The sequence below is a fragment of the Aulonocara sp. 'chitande type north' Nkhata Bay genome, linkage group LG2 (assembly GCF_057382095.1).
Source record: "Aulonocara sp. 'chitande type north' Nkhata Bay isolate Kocher_YH1m ecotype deep benthic linkage group LG2, A_spYH_male_GT1.1, whole genome shotgun sequence".
Classification (NCBI taxonomy): domain Eukaryota; kingdom Metazoa; phylum Chordata; class Actinopteri; order Cichliformes; family Cichlidae; genus Aulonocara; species Aulonocara sp. 'chitande type north' Nkhata Bay.
In genome coordinates, this window is record NC_141345.1 from 31,805,014 (window position 1) to 31,820,923 (window position 15,910).

Sequence of the window (15,910 nt, forward strand, 5' to 3'; positions counted from 1 at the left end):
TTTTGCCAGGGTTGTAAATCTCCGTGCCAGATATTTTCTTTGATTCTTTTTTTTTGTAGCCCCCCCCCCCCCCCCCCTTCCTCTACCTCTCTCTTCATATACATCACTGCATTTCTGTTGCACACGACTGTGCAAAGCCTCAGAGGCTTATTTGGCTGCAGCAAAAAGAGTGGAGCGGGGGTAGGGGTGGGTTAAAATGAGGAAAAGTAATTTTATATTATGGATACAAATTTGCTCACATTTTGTCTCCATTTAATGTTTTGGCTGCACACTTGCCTCAGTGAAAGCCAGAGCAATCCCCTTAGAATTTGACATTTCCAGTCCATATGCTTTGTTTCACATGGCCTTTTTTATTGTTATTAATTAGGCCATCTGGTCTTGGTCTAAGTCAGTTTCAGGTCAAACACAACTTTCACTTAACATCAACAGAAAGGGATTTCTTTTCTTACTGCATATTGTTCAGGGAACATGTAAAAATATAAAGGTGTGATAATAAATATGCAAAACTAATAATCCCATATATTATCATGTCTACAACTGGGATAAGCCTGTTTTTAATCTTTTAAATAATTATTATATTTCTTCGTGGCCATAGTCACAGTAATTAGTTTAAATGTGTATTTAAAAATGTCATAGTTTTGGGGTAAAGTGAGAAAACCCAAATTCCCACTTGTCACAGTTGTGACATACAGTAGTGATTCTTTTCCTGGACCACAGACTGTTTATATGTCCTCAGACTGGGCTTGCCTTGCCTTGCCTTGCCTTGCCTTGCCTTGCCTTGCCTTGCCTAGTTTTAAGTCTTCTTGGTGTTTTGAAACTGCATGTGACACTGGTCAAATTAATTTCTATCTAATGGATAGGATTTTCATATTTTTGCACTTTTCAGACAAACAAAACTGCTTGATTAGGTTAAGGGTAAGATCAGGGGTTTGGTAAAGTACACTCTTTCATAAGTGGAACCACATGTTAGAAGACCAGCTTCTCTTATCTGCTATAAGAGATGACACCAGTAGAGAACGTTTAGCTATGGTCTCGCGAGAGGCGTCAACTAAAGTATACTGGACTGTATGTGAAAAACACCCTAATTGTCATCCTGTGCATTGAAATGTGATGTTAGGGTATCCACGCCTTAAAATGCTAGTCATATTATTCACTTTGTTCTGGTTTTGTATGTTTTAAACTAGTAATATAACTTAAACCCTTAACAACAGCTGTACTGGTGCTGCTCTTGCATGTAGCTTTTTTTTTATTATTATTATTTTATTATTTACTATTTGATTCTGAATTTTTTCACCAGATGGAAAGTGTTCCAGGCAAAGGAAAAAAGTCCACAAGACACCAAAATCACATGCAACCCTTGTTTGCTCAGCCAGCTGCACCTCTATGAAGGCAACAGAAATGTGAAACAGTTAACAACAGCTTGACAAAGGTCATAAATGAAGTCAAGGTGTTAAGCAGGTGCAGGGAAAAGAGAGTGGGTGGAATAAAAAGTAAGTGATGGGAAGGTCTGAGAAAAAACAGGGGATGAAGAGATGTTTCACCGGACAAACTTCGACCTCTTACTCCTTTCTGGACGGTCTTGTAATAAATTGCAGATCATTAAGAGTTTGGACACCTCTTGGCCCTCACTTCAAAAGAGCTCAGACGTTCTGCCTGTTAGTTTCAGATTTGGCATGAAGGATGGGCAGGTTATGATGCAGTTGCCTCTCCATAGCTCCACATCTGGTTGGCAGCACCTTGGCTGAAATTGAGACTTTGTCTCCTAAGGTTTTCTCATGACATCTTTATGATCACTTGCTGTTACCCATTGCAACACCCACTGGTGCTCTGGCCATACCTTTCACAATAAACCTCACAACCCAAACCCCCAACCGTCTCCCACTCATCCATGGTTCCCAACTCCAGAGGTCTAGTGAGTTCTAACATTAATGAAAACCATTTGTAGCATCTTCTGATTCCAGGTCTCTGCAAAAGATGCTGTTAAGTAGAACCTTGCAGACTTGCTTGGTATAGAGTTGTGAGCAGCAGAAAAGCTAACCTGCGCACCTTGTCTACATTACTACAATGGAGGCCTTTTATGTTGCTTTCCGATCAATGAATCTATCTCGCCTATACTGATTTACTGGTTGGCCTGGAAGTGCCCCCTAAAACCTTCCACCCCCTTTGGTTCTCAATTTCTTGCACAAGTCGAAAAGAGCATAAAATAAGAGAATGGTGTGCAGTTTTTTGTTGTTTGAGGGGTTGCTCTGACCTGTGCACCTGCCCCCACTGTCACCTTCTCTCCAAAGAACCCTTGGCATGGACACAGATCTTGTTGTTGGCTTTGAACAGGTGCAGAGTGGAAACTGTGAGGCAAAGAAGGTACATTAATTACACGGCAGGCCGAATCACACGGCTTTGTTGCTGTGTTAATCTGCCAAGAACTTTGAAGGCTAGGACAAGTGAATTCACCCTGGGAATGAAAGTTTTCATCCTGCACTCAACTGCCATCATCAAAGGTTGATTACACTGAACACACACACTCACATAATCATTACCATGAACTGGTCTCTTAAAGACCTTTAAGTGAGCTATCGGACAGCTTTTGTGTGTATTTTATGTATACATATTTTTAAACACAAAGATGCGCACACAGACAAATAAATGCATTTTCATTCCAGTTTAACAAGAAAAATTAGACAATTAAAACATGTCACTTGGTCATTGTCTACTGTCTGGACATCTTCACTGTTTTGCATTTCTTCCTGGCTGAAGAATTGTCAATTCAGTTTTATTTCATTGGTAGAGAGGGAAATCAGTCAAAACTCAAAGTTTTTATATTTTATGGTAAAGATCCTACAATAATACAGAGAAAACCCTAACAATCAGACAAACCCCTATGAACAATCACTTGGAGAAAGTTGGAAGGAAAATCGCCCATTCAACAGGAAGAAACCTCTGGCAAAACCAGGTTCAGTGCGGGGCAGACCATCTGCTGTAATTGAGGCATCATGGAAACCCCCATAGGCCCATTGTAGTGTAACTAAGGAAGGATTCAGGATCACCTGATATCTGTTTAATCAGAAAGGAAAGTTTCAAGCCTAATCTTAAATGTAGACAGGCTGTCTGTCTTCCAAAACCAAACTGGAAGCTGGTTCCACAGAGGACAGTACTAAAAGCTGAAGGCTCTTCTTCCCATTCTGTATCCTCGGAACAACAAGTAAGAACCGTTTGAGAGAGAAGTGCTCTAAAAGTGTGCTATGGTACTGTGAAGTTTTGAAGATGAGACCAGGTCTAATTATCCAAGAATACGACTTGGTATTTAAGAAAGTGTATTACATATATTCATAAGGTACAGCACGGTGTGACTGGTTAACTGTGGATATCGACACGCAGAGTAAAAACATTAAGAAAAGGTTGTGTATTAGTAAGACAGCTGGTTAAATTTAGTAACCTTTCTCAGAGATACTAATCAGAAAAATGCTGGTGCAGTCTGCACCTGTTCAGCTTGCTTATCAAGGTATTATCTTTCCTGTCAAAGTAATCCCACTATAAGGGGATTCTTTGCTAAATAAATTATTAATTACTTCACACGCACATCACAGAAATTCTCTAAATTATTCATGCTGGCAAGGTATGTAACAGGAAATCTTGTTACACTGATAAATCACTGAAGCTTGTTTACTTGCTAATGCTAGCTCTATTTCCACAGGTGGCAGACAGTAACTGAATAGTAACTCAGAGCAGTTAAAATAGAGCTAGCAGCCGCTTGTCTAACTTGCTGGTCTCCCATGAGTTTCTCATCAAAGACTAGAGGTTTATCCACAATACACAACGCACAACAACAGCTGCTGGCCTCTCAGTTTGACAAGCTCAAGCCACTGTTAACAGACATGGACACATAAATGAAATTGAGACATGTTACAGATTATAGTGATACTGAAGCTACCAGCAGAGTTATGCCTGCTTCCAGAGACAATAGTCAGCAATTAAAGATCTTTAAGTTTTAAGAAGACTTTTCACCACATAGCCAACTACACAACGCAAAAATGAAAACTACTACAAAGGGACTGTAAAGTAATCGTTACACTCGCTAAGACTGCAGCCTGACTGCTCATCTATTTGTTACCTGTTTAAGTTCAGGGTTTGTCTGCTGACCTGGGGTCAGCACTCTCTCAGCTTTAACGTCACTCTGGCTAGATTATTGTTAGCCTGCTGTCTGTGCAGATACTTGCAAAAAGCTGAAGCTTTATTAGCAGCAAAATGCAGTTCTTTCTTTTTTTGCAAGTGAAACCTCTAAGTGTAATCAATAGGCATGCAGACTAACAATTCCAAGGAACTGAACAACTTAATTCCCATCCTTACATACAGTACATACACAGTCAGTGGCATTCTGTCAAAAATGTGCTTCAGTGATTAAGCATCTTAACAAATCTAGCATCTATGAGAAACTCTGAATGTTATAGGTTTAATCAGCTCTTTTGCCAACACTCACACTTAATTTTACATTCATGTTTTAATTCTCCCAGTACACATTGACAGTTTACCATGTCATACTCTGGTAAGACTTGTCAGACTGCATGCCAAATATTGGCTGGTCCGTAGCAGTACTCAACCGCTATTTTTGAATAGATACAGGGGAAACGGCTACAAAAAACAATGTTCCAGAGTCTGACGAAAAGCCACAGACTGAGTAGCAGGTATATTCTTGCCTCGACATCAACCTTTGTTGTAATGTTCACGTCGCATTTTAATTATGCTGCGAAACACTCGGACGTGTTGCCATGCTAAGGACCATGTACATCAGGAGGTACTAAATTGTAATGGAAAGCCAGTCGATCCGAGTTGAGTCGCAGTGAGCCGATTCGAGTTGGTACTAATGGAAAAGGGCCTAGAGTCTGTGTTTCTGAGCCCATGCCCAACTGATTTTTTTTTTTTTCCAGAGTTCCTCACAGGACAGCCACAGCAAACATGCTTTATAGCCTGTGATGCTGGATATTAAATAGTATATAAGAATTTAAATTACCTCACTTTTAAACAGATGCAGCAATGAAATCAATCCATTTAACAATCATAGGGAACATTTCTTTTTGCAGATTTTAGCAATAACTGGTTGCACTTAGAAGAATTATGCAAAACTAAATAAATAATTAAACATTTGGCTTTCTGCATCAAAGTGTGGGGGATTCAAGACAATTCAAGATCCCTTTATATTGTGCAAATAACATGATAAAATCTTTTGATCTGTCTTCTGTCAACCAAAACATTGGTGCTAGCTTCCACAGTGAAACTGGTTTGATGGAGGAGTATTTTAGGTCCAAATTCTTGCAGAGTGACTTCATTCAAAAGTCTTTCTATTTCTTGTTTTTTGTCGTTAGGATTTCCAAAACTGAATTCAGAAAATAATCAGAAAAATCTGCAGAACTTCCTTCTATTTTTTGTCCCAATACCAGAACAGAAAATGTCAGAAACATAAGGGAGTTGGGTGGTCACTGCTTTGTGGGTTAGGTTAGCCAGGGGGAAATGACATGTGACAGACAGATTCATTGTGGTGAACTAGGCCTAGCTGAACTCCTGGTGGCATCCACTCAGGGCAATGTCCACACAAGGTCTGTCACTGGGGGACAATGAAATAGGCCCTGTTGCAAGACAGATCCTTTTCCAGCAGTCCCTGCAAGTCCTTGGGGCATGGTGCCATCGCCCGGGGCACAGAGCATCTGACTGTCAAGCACATGGCTGTGTTGATAGGTTGTCGAGGCCAGAGAGCTGCATGCATTCAGGCGTACTGGAGCATTTACAAGCACAGAGAAATGCAAGCGCACATATATATGCACATATAAATTCCAATTTTATTTCAGTTAAACCAGAAAGAGAACACTGAAGAGAAGAGGAAAAAGGAGGGAGGGAAACAAATGCTGAGGGGGGACTGGGGGCACCCCCTTTTGCTCTGACAGGAGAAATAAATCATTGCAATTATGGGCCGGCCCAAGTAAATGGGGACAGGTCAGCCTTATCATTCCCAAGTTCAAGGTGTTTCCTGCTCATCTGAGCCAGCCAGGCCTTGATGCCAACAGATCCATGGCTAATGACAAAGATCTAAATGTGCCATCAATGCTTGTGAAATACTTGGAACAGGAAGAGAGCTCTTTTTCACATCCTGACAGGCATTTTAATGTCGACTAGATGTTGATGCAGCAATTCTGTAGAAGCAGAGCAACAGTATGAACATTTAGATATTAATTTTACACGATTGAAATAAATTAACAAACAACAAAAAAAACAACAAACGACAAAAAAAGAATTCAAAGGTTTTTTTAAGCTGCTGTAGTTTATGAAAAAATGGTTACATTCTAAAATTTAAATGGATCCAAGGATGATCTGCAAGTGTTAAGATTCACGGTTAAATTACACAGTTTGGGTTTACAGTTCCATACAGTTTGTGCATGCACATATTTTGTTTCTTGAAAAAAATGACGAAAAAAAAAGAATGGGGAGAAAAAGATACAGATTGTGGGAGGTGAACTGGTGCCTCGCCAGTCCCTGTAACTATACTTCAGCAGTCAACACAGACTAAAATTTAAACAGACGACACCCTGCTCTAAAACAAATCAGACCTCTCTTTTGACTCCTCAGTGCCAGAGTGTGTGTGCGACCTGGGTAACATCACTAATGTGCAGCCATCTCTTTAATCCTTTGTTTCTTCACCTCTTTCAGTCTTTCAACACCACCATCTGACTATTTTGCTTTTATCCCTTTTCATTCTTGTTTTCCCCCGTTTTTTCTCTCTTGTGGGTGAAAGTATAGGAGAGCACAGGACAGGGGGAAATTGGTGTAATGAATTTAGGGCGCTCATGCTTGCTGAGGCGAGCCTCCCTTGGCTGCTCGTAGCCATTAATCTTCCGCACTCTGTCAGAGCAAAATGTGCCCACAATAGGCAAAGGGGGAGCTCAAATTGACTACCAATTACGCGGCTGTGAATAAAGGATATGGAGAGAGGAGGGAGGGTACAATATGGTTCAGCGGTAACGTTTATTTTAACCCTGCAAGCGTCACAAGACCATAAAGGCCTTGAGATAGTGTGTCTTTGTGTGTATCTCTGTGTGTGTGTCTGCACAAGAGTAAAGACGCTTTCTGAGGACCTTGCTCAACGATCTCAAAACCTTGGGTCTGAGTTGTGTAACTGTTGGCAGGGATTTATTTTTTTTTGCACTCATATTACATAGAACACTGTGTTTTTAATTAGTATTAGTATTGTTTGGTATTGTTTAGCCAAATATCTCAGAAAGAGGTCAAAATGTTTTATGGTAGCAAAGAAAATACCTATATAAATCTATATAAAACCTATAAATCCAGCACTGTCCCATCAATACCTGATTTATTAAACAACGAGCTTGTGCTCTCTCCTGGTGACAGTTGGGCCATTGCAGTTATCAAAGTAAATGATTCATAGTAAATGGATTGGTTCTTATATAGCGCTTTTCTACTTAACACGAGCATTTAGGGCGTTTAATATATAAAGTCTTTTTTATGTATTGGAAAAGGCTATTTTGCTTTGCTTTGTTTTGATCGGAGTTAATACAAAAAAGGATGCCTGATGTAAATGATGTGAGTCACTCCTTATGTCATTTCACTACATTTCAACTACAAATCAATTTTCTTGATTTTTGTCTCACGTGATATCAGAAACTGGCTTCACACTCAAAGTGTACTTGATGGCATTTTCTTTGTGTGAGGGGTCATAAATTTTAAGCAAATTACAATCGCTTAAAAAGAAGATAAAGCAATGTAGTTTTCCAGTTGCATCAAAAAGCATTTCTGCAGTACTCCAAGGTACCCGTAGGAGGTGCTGCATTATATCATAAAATGTTTTGTTTTATGATTATATATACAAAAATTCTGAGCTCCACTGATTTAGCTTTCTTTTGCACTGTAATAAAATGAACACACTTGATCAAGTAATGTACAGAAATAAAAAAGATTTACAATATATACTATTAATGATTCTAGATACATGATATATATTATTACAACTAATCATATCATGTAGCTGTAATAAAATACGCTAAAAGATTACAATTTTACTCTTGTTGTTTATAAAATAGTGCTACTTTTAGAAAAGAGCCCATATAATTCAAAACCATGCATTTTAACTTAAGGACTCTTTTAGCAATGCAATCCAGCTTAAAAACGCATTACTCAGTTGATTTCATTAAAGCTTACAGTGTCGATGACACATATTATTTGGTGTTTTGCTCATATTTTGACAGTGTGTGTATATGGATAAAAATGCCATTTGTGCAGGGCCTATGAAAATGTTTTGGGGGGGTTTCAGTCTTGAAGTCTTGCTTAACACCTTTAAAACTCACACTTATTGTTTTAAAGACACCTATAATAACACTAAGTCCAGCTGAGGTAAGGCAGTGTAATTTAGATATACTTGTTCAGGGAAATTCAGTTGTTAGTATGATTGCAGCACTGCTGGTTGTGATTATTTGAGGACCATGTTTATTGTATTACCCACAAGAATATGACAAGAACTAATAAGTTCCTTAATCGTATCTGATGTCATTCAAGCCTAATTTCACTATTGGAGACAAGGGCCAGTTTGCTTGGAAACCACCTCCCTCTTAATAAGACCATTACACGAAGGGTGTGCTTAGCATGTGGCTGGGAAGAAAAAAAAAACTTGACTGAACACTGAAAGATAAATCAAATGCTTTAATGAAGTTTGACTTTCATGATTAGGGAATTTAGGCCCAAGTTGCTCTGAAGTTATGCAAAGTTTATAATTCCAAGAAAAACTTTCACAGCTAAAATAATACATTTCAAAGCTGATTGCTGTTGGAGTTTCACTCTCCTGTGTTTTGTGAATTTTAACAGGACATGTGTTGAAAGGGAGGAAGGAATGAAACGTAGAGTCTGCAAAGCACGATTGGAATGCATTATTCCTGATGAATATATACACAGCATTATCACCCAGTTGTGCAAGAAAGTTGTTTCTTTAATATAATAAATCCATTGCGGGCTGCTGAGTTAGTCATTGTGTCACTGTTGTTACTTTAACTTCTTTTGAAGCAGATGGTCTAAACATTTTCTCAGCATACTGATTTGTTTCTGCTATTGATGCCAGTCAGTTGAAACATCTCAACACATGAAAAACAGTCCAAACTGTTACTGAAATACCTCTACCTGCACATTAAAAAGATGTGAAAAAAAATGTGAAAATGTAAACAGACTGTCATCACATGTCAGACGCAGTCCAGGAACTGATCATTTAGACTTGGCATGTATTCGTTTAAGGCCAAAGCTCATTTGTGTTGTCTTTTCTCTTTTACCTTCTTTCCACTCGTCAGTGAATTTGCGCCAAAAACCTCGTAGACATGTAAACTTCAGTACATGTCTCTGTGGACGCACTGCAGAATGCGTCCTGGCCTGTCAGGGGGGCAGATGGACGATGTTGTTCTGGGTGGGATGAAAGAGGCGTGAAGGAGTTTCAGTCAGCCAACTGCTCAGGGTCATGTAAGGGTTGTGCGCTCTGCTTGAAAGAGAGAGGCAGGGTGACTTAAGACATCAACAACAGAATCTTAACAACCCTCCATCAAACACACACGTCCATGTGTGCACTAACACAAACATTATCAACAAAACAAACACACTGATTGACGGAACAAGTAAAGTGTCACTGGGAAAATGTCCTTGCTGGGTATCTTGGTTTTTTTTCTTCTTTTTTTTGCTATTGGGTCTGTTTAGTACAGCAGATATCACTTGTCAGTCAAACTATTGACAGGTCTGTGGTATCATTTCAATCATTCCTGAAACACAAATATATTAAAGAAGCTACAGCAAATGCCATTTCTATGATTCTGGAATTGTAGAATGAGATGTGAGGTCTTGATCTGTGTAGCAACTTGATGTGAATCAAACAAAAAACAGCCTATAAAACACCTTTAAAGTATCAGTAACAATCAAAAAATTGAGCTACTGGAATGCCACATTATTCCTGCACCTCTGTAGTGCCAGTGTATAATACTGTGCAATGCTGCTATCTTCTTATTTATTGGTGTTCTGAAAGGTATTTGATACATACCAAAACAGATGAACATCAGTTATGCTCAGTAAGTAAACCAAAAATCTAAATAATATATTTTTTGACAGACTTAACAGGAAAATGACCTTTGGGTAGATAGTTGTGCAATTAGCTACAATAGAACAATAGGAAATTCCTGTTTGTCCAAAAACTATGTCTATATCAGTGGAGTCGTATTTTCCAGATTTTTACAGTGCACTTGGGGGTTGCAAAGGTATTATGAATCTGTTATTATGGCTACAATAACAAGAATAATATCCATACTGAAAAATCCTGTATTCTTTTTAAATGAAATTACTGCCCCCATGTTCTCTTGTTAAACAATAGCAGCACATAAAAGAAAAAAAAGCAAAGGCCACTGAACTTTTCCACTTGTTATCTGTGTAAGAATAACAACACGAAAGTTTTCTTCCACTCTTTGTATGATGGAGATTATACACGTCTGAAGGATATTTTTTAACCCTTATTTAACCAGGAAGTAAAACTTTTAAGCTAGCATGTTTTTCTATAGTTGGAGAAACTGGACGTCCCAAAGAAAACCAGTGCAATCAGAAGAGTAGGGAAGTAGTAAGGGGTTTACCTGGGTTTAAGCCTAGGCTCAAACTCTACCCACTGCAAATTTGCTCCTGTTAAGTCTTCTAAAATCGAAACTTCACGTTGCCTGAACGTGGATGACACTGTGTCAGTTAAATGCTGATTAGTTTTTTATTCATTTTTAGCCGAAACACAATAGGTGGGGACAGTGGAGTTCACCAGGAATGGAAGAATCATAAAAGATCAAAAAGTACAGTATGAAAAGTACAGACACTGGCTGCAGTTGGTGTTTTTTTGTTTTTGTTTCATGTTAGCTCTTTCTGTCTTGTAACTTTGCTCTCCTCTGTGGCCAGCTGATGAACCAACAACAAAACAGGCATGCGCTGAACAATACACCAATTATGCCACATATTTGGGATACTGCCCCCATCTGACAACAGACAATCCATGCAGGTAGGCGGGTGAAGCTACCTACAGACTGCCAATACACTACTGTACCACTGATGAACTATAATTTCCCCATGAGACTAAACCCCCATAATCGCATGTATATATCAAAGTGAATGTTGGAGTTAATGCTGTAGTATAAATGCTTATATTTCACAGACATTACACCTGAGATTTTATGTATAGGAGCAGACTGCATTTTTATTCCTCAGGACTATGCTGAGAAAGTGTAAACTTCTTCTTCTAAATATAATGACTAAAGTTTAATAATAGTCATATATATTTTCATGGAAGCAATTTAAGTATCTACTTATTGAACAATTTACTGTTTTGTTTGGTATCCCTCAAATGAACAATATTTATTCAGTACATTTTAGAACTGCATTATAGATAAATGCCATTTCAAGAAAACAGGTTTGGTAGTTTTCATGGTTTATTTTACATTTTCAGCACCACCTGCAAGACATTCACTCACTTAAACCCCTGGCAGATGCCTGGTGTGACCACAACTTTCTCTTGTTGCCTATTTTACTACAAAGCTACTCAAAACTACAACTCATAACCTTTCAGACTGACATTTTATCTGCCTTCTGAAACCTGCACTCCTGCAGTTCATATGGGGAACACAATATGAAGGCTGCAAGGAGAAAGTCTCACTGCTGTGTTGCTACACCCTCTCACCCTGACACAGAGTGGGAGATATCAATCTTTCACTAATTCCTTCAAGTGTGAAAGGGTCCTTGTGGTGTCAGCCAAAGGGGGAAGATGGTCCTGGCCAGAGGGATTGAATGAGGGGAGGGCAAAGAGGAGGATGGGAGGAGAAGGGCCCCCTCACCACAGAGACCCTTCTTTTGGGGTCCCCACCTCAACCCTGCGGCTGACACCCTTGGACGGCTGACCAGATGGCGGCAGCATTAACCCAACAAAGGCGATCTAATTAGGGGTACAATAGAGAGAAAGAGAGGGGGTGGCAGTGTCCTGATGGACGGCACGCCACAGGAACAGCCAGGCAAGCCGCCTGAGACCAAAGCAAGTCAATACCATACCTACAACCCCCAACCCTACGCACACACTCACCATTAACACACACTTGCTTACACCCCCCTGGCAGTAATATAGGAGCCTATGACTTTATTACCCCTCATTAACACAAATTAGACCACTTGAGCCTCCCTGAATGGCGATGACAAATTGAATTAAGCGTTTGGAAACAAGTCAATCCCCACCCCTGGCCAGGCTGTGACCATATTGCATTAACATTCATTGAAGGGTGTTTGTGTGTGTGTGTGTGTGTGTGTGTGTGTGTGTGTGTGTGTGTGTGTGTGTGTGTGTGTGTGTGTGTGTGTGTGAGGCTATAAAAAAGTGCTATTATTTAGAGGTAGGTGGAGTTTTAGAGGCTGTGAATGGTTAAATTCCTTTGGAAATGATATGGATCCTCTTGGCTGTGGTTTGCTAAGTCAGGCAAGTTAAGGGGAGAATAAAAAAGAAGGAAACAGATGGTTTGAATAGAGAATTCAGCCAGCAAGCTAGACACGTTTTATTTGGGAATTACAGCTATTTATTTAAACGAGAAGGCCAGAAAATACTAAACTTTTGAGGCAAAAGACTTATGTTGCTTTCTTTGTTTTTCTTTTTTGTGTTGACTAATTTTCATTCTGCACTATCATGTACTGGCCATTTTCATTTGACATATTGTAGCTACATCTGTTGATAACAGAAATCTTACCAGCATTTTGTCAAGAAAAGTCTAGTTTACCACTGATATTCATGTTATATGTAGCATGCAGATACAATCTTTCAAAGATATAATATCCAGCAGTAAAATCAAATTACTACATACATTGTCTTTGGTTATTGTTATTTTGACATCAATATGTGCAAATGTGCAGATCATATTTAGATGTAAGGACATAAACATGAACAATAATTTCTTAAGTGGTTGAGTTGATTATATTACAAAATCTCTTTTTATTGAATATTTAAACCAAACTTTCATTGTGTTTAGAAAGCAGATAATATATTTAACCCATAACTTCTTAAATATGTAAAGCTTTAAAGTGAAATGTTAAAGAAAAATAATGAGAAAAAAAAAACAGGTCATGCATTTTTCGTTGATCATTACATTTTCTAAAAAAAACCAGGCAGCAATCTTATAATCATCTCAGTAATCAATCCTCATTAAGGAGAAAACAACAGTTCTGTGTGCAAAGGTGAACTCAAAATTCATTTAAAGATTTCACATTTTTATTCATAATGAATATAAATTATACCTTTATAGTGTGGCAAAAATGGACAAAAACAATAACAGTAGATGTTTCTTAAAAGTGGTGTTACATTGTTTGCTATGATGTTTTTGGGGTTTTTTTTGTTTTTGTTGTTTTTTTTTAATCAAACTCATTTGTATTGTTGAGTCTTCTAAATATGCAGTATTAAGCTGTGATTGTTAGACAGATGACTGTGAGTGTTTTTGTGACCTTACTTGTGTGAATGAGCAATTCTTCACTGCTCCTGTTGTTTTATTACAATTAGCTACTCGTGTTCGTTGTCATTTCAGCAATCATTTCATTTTCCCTGCAAACATTTGTCTCCCCTAAGATTTTGCTGACACCTTGTGGCAAACACACAGATCACAGTTTTCTGTGACAGCGTCAGACTGAGAAGTCTAAATGACTTTAAAACATGGAGTGTAGTTGTGCTAATTGAGTAATAACAGGTAAATCACACAAATTTACAACTCAAGTACTTTTTCACTCATCAGTATGATTTAATTTATTGAGTTTTAGTTATTTAAGTTGGTATTTAGTAACAACAATAAAAGATATTTTAAACATATCTCTTGATACTCAACAAGTGACATGTCTGTAGATGACTACTGCTTTGTAATTTGAAATGTTTTCCAAAGTACGCAGTATACACTGAGCTCCTCTCTCTCACACACTCTGTGGTCCAACTTTGCTTGGTGCTCTCAGATGTCAGGATTTGGCAGGAGAACAAAATGATTCAAATCCTGGTTTATATTACAGACAGCTGTTATATTTAAAACAATCACTGATATAGATTTTAATGAGCTGCTTCTCGAACCACTGTGAGCTGTCTCTAAAAACATCACTCTTTGCCATTTCTAAGTATTTTTCCTGTTAATTCCATTAGCCTTCTATATTGTTATATTACTGTGAATTCAGACTAGATACCAAAGTAGAGATCAAGACTATTTTGTTTTCTTGGGCTTTCATTACTACTAATTTCACTTCTGCTTAACTTAAAGAATACAGACAAACATCTAGGAATACTCAGTGGTGTCAAGAATCTGGAATAATTAAAACTCGTCCTCAGGTGGCTAGGAGTTTGACAGGGACAGTATATGAAAAAGGGTCCCAACAATGAAGACAAATACACATACCTAATATACAGTATTATAACACAAAATAAAATATGTCCTATGAAATGTAGTTGCTCTAATTGTGCCCCAAATACTGCATTAGTCCAACAGTTGTACACGGTGCTCTTTGTCTTTTTCTTTTTTTCCCGTAGACAGTAAGTTCCATTTAATTTCAATATGATCCAACACCAGATGGAGCCAGAGGTTTAGAATACAACTTGGACTTGACCTGAAAGGCCAGTAACCATCTAATAAACAAACACACCTGGATCACACAGTTATAATTCTCTGATGACATAATCACATTGAAATGATGCTTTTATGCTATGATCTTGTGTTTTCATACAAAAACTGTTTTCAAGATTCATCAGAGAGATATTGTAAAGCTTTGTTTCGAACAGTTTTATTATGCACCAAGCAGCCTGCTCAAACTCAAAAAGACAAAACCATATCAAGCCAGTCTTTGTTGATTGACCTGTAAAACTCAATGCAGCTTGTGAATCTGGTGAAAGCAGTGTTACTGTAAAAAAAACACCACCTCATGATAATATTTAACAATTGAACTAAATATTTCAACAAACAAGCTTTATTCATCTCATACACAATCATACAGAGTACAACATGCAGTGAAATGTTTTGTGTCCGAGCCACAGACGTACCCGGGGCTTGGGTTGTTTTGGGTTTTTTTCTAGCATGGGGGGTCTAGCCAGGACCCTTACTGGCTATTGGGTGGGAATTGAACTTACGACCCCCACCCCAAAGGTGTCTCTTACTCTTACTATCCAGCAGCTATTTAGGATTGTGTTATACATAGAAAACTCTTGAGCAAAATATTAAATGAAGACAGCCATATGAATATCTAGACGTAGATGGAAAATGTTTGGCTGTGATCTGCAGCTGAATAGCTAAATTTAAACACCTAAATTGCAATGGTACAGATGGCACATTGTGACTGGCTATTATTACCAACCAAAACTCCCCTGTGTGATTAAAATAAATGAACTAAGAATAACAATGTTGCAATGGTTTGTTTTGTTTTCTGTATACTGAAGCTGGGTGGAGAATGCAGCTATTAACAGTGCCATGGTCTGACATTTGTTTCCCTCTGGGAAAATACTTATACTGGAAATAATTAAGCTAATATATTATCTTCATAATGAATAATAACAGAACTGTACTTCATTTCTCAAAAACAAAATAATTTTGAGCACATTGAAATGCTTAGTAGGTCAAGTTACAGTTTGTATCCATGGCTCAATCCATTATTGTTTGGAAACTGTACACTACCACACTTTTTTATATAAATAATCCAAGAGGATGAAAAATAATTTTACAAAATAACATATTTTTAAAATATAAGTGTTGTTTTTAATACTTGGGATGAAAATTATTTGTATTCAGTGACTGCCTGAAGTCTGGAACCCAAATACTGCATTTACCCAGTCAAGGTGCTTTGTCACACTTTTCCTGCAGCAGGTTCCCTG

The 15,910-nt window shown here is 38.1% G+C and overlaps 1 long non-coding RNA gene across 2 annotated transcripts in view; it reads right to left on the reverse strand.

Moving 5' to 3' along the window:
• Positions 1 to 15,910, reverse strand: part of LOC147338200 (uncharacterized) — a 78,705-nt gene that overhangs the window by 41,815 nt on the left and 20,980 nt on the right. The window contains exons 3-4 of one of the 2 annotated variants that reach the window (XR_015125045.1): positions 9,315 to 9,514; positions 5,886 to 6,179 (exon numbers count right to left, since the gene is read on the reverse strand). This is a non-coding gene — a long non-coding RNA (uncharacterized LOC147338200). Of the gene's footprint in view, positions 1 to 5,885; positions 6,180 to 9,314; positions 9,515 to 15,910 lie in introns of those variants that run through there. The other variant, XR_015125046.1, reaches the window with a different exon arrangement.